This window comes from Colobus angolensis, unplaced genomic scaffold, assembly GCF_000951035.1.
Source record: "Colobus angolensis palliatus isolate OR3802 unplaced genomic scaffold, Cang.pa_1.0 Scaffold82, whole genome shotgun sequence".
NCBI lineage: Eukaryota > Metazoa > Chordata > Mammalia > Primates > Cercopithecidae > Colobus > Colobus angolensis.
This window is the reverse complement of record NW_012122043.1, coordinates 1,605,143-1,606,831: the sequence shown is the minus strand read 5'-3', so window position 1 is coordinate 1,606,831 and position 1,689 is coordinate 1,605,143.

Here is a 1,689-nt window from a genome sequence, read left to right as displayed (position 1 = left end):
CGCGAGAGACGTCCGCAGCGCAATTGCAGACCCCGCCCTCTGGGCTCAGCCGCGCCTGCCGCACCGTGGGGTGCAGTAGGGCAGCTCCTCGCATAAGTGTGCGGAGCACAATTGTGGACCCCCGGGGAGGAGGTGCCACAGCAACTCTAGACTCCTGTGTGCAGAACTGGCCGCGGAGAGGTGCCCAGGGCAAGACCCCAACCTCTGCTCCCTGAGTCCAATGCGGGGCTTAGGGTGGCAAGCCCCCAAGCTCCCTGTGGTGACTTGCCCCCCGGGCGGCCAGGCCCAGCTGGTGTGGCACCGCGTGTGCAGAACTGAGGTTCTTCCAGCCAGGTACATGGCCCGGTGGGCTCTGGAGAGCCTGTAGAACTGGGGGTGCCCTCGAAAACAGTATGCCCTTGGCACTGCAGGGCCCCACCGGGCAGGGCGCTGGGGACAGTGAGGAGGGTCCCATCCCAGTTGTCTTCCCTGTCAGCCTTGGATGCAAGGCTGATCCACACCTCTGAGTGACTGTGTAAGTCTAGGGGCTCCTGGTGAGTTCGGGATGGGTGCCCCAAGATCGTGGCCGTGTCCCTGAAGAGGGCATGTGGGGATCTGAGGTCCTATGGGAAAAGTGAAACGATGCCTCAGTGCTCTGTCCCGCAAACGTGAACACACACTCTCCCTCTCAGCCTTCCTTCCCGCCCCACAGAAGGAGGGTAGACACGGAGGGTTACACATCGGGGAGGCTGAGTCCAGACACAGGAAACGCTACTCAGGGCTGACGCTGAGTCAAGTGCGGTACCCGATTCCAGCCAGCCCTGCACTGCCACACCTCAGTGGAGCAGAGGAGAGCGGTGTCCTGGGTTCCTGGATAGTCCCCCAGCCCCAGAAGCCCCTTGTCCCTAGGAATTTGAATTCTTACTTGATGACAACAGCGACATCATGATGGCTCCCGTTATTCCACAGCCTCAAAATTCACCCGCTGTGAGCTCACTAGGCAGCTTCTGCCAGGCAAGTAGCCCTACCCTCGGGGCTCAGGCTCCTGGACAGGCTCAGCCTTGGGCAGCCTTCGCCAGGTCCGCAGAGAATAGCGTTGGGAAGGGTGGACCTGGCGGATGGGGTGGGGACAGGCAGGCCAAGCCCTCGTTCGTACCCCAGCACAGGGCTTCTAATGAGAGGTCCCCAGCGCTGCCCAGAGGAACTTCTGTGATTGTGGAAATGATTCCTGCCTGCTTTGTCCATTAGCCACTCCTCCCAGCAAGACACACACACTCACTCACTCCACCTGCCACCAAGGAACTGAACTTCTAACTATTTAATTCGCATCTAAATGGCCACACGTGGTTGGTGGGTGCTGTAGTTGACAGCTCAGCGTGAAGGCTCCGGAGCTCCTCGCACCGCAGGACCCACAGCACAGACCACACCGGTAGACTTGGGGGAGTGGCAGGGGTGCCAGGAGAATGCTGCCTTGCCCCTAGCCCCGGATAGAAGGATGACATTGAGTTCGCGACACTGCGCTCCTCGGGAGCACGAACCACACCTGGAAGCAGCCTGCCCCGGTGGCCCCAAGGTTCCCAGGTCCCTTCAGCGGCTTCCCCCGGGGCCTGGCCGGCAGTGTCTGGGAGGGAGCAGCGATCCCGCCTCCTGGGATCTCCCGGGCGCCGCCTGGGGAGGGAGCGAGGGGCTGCGAGTGCTGCTCAGCCGCTC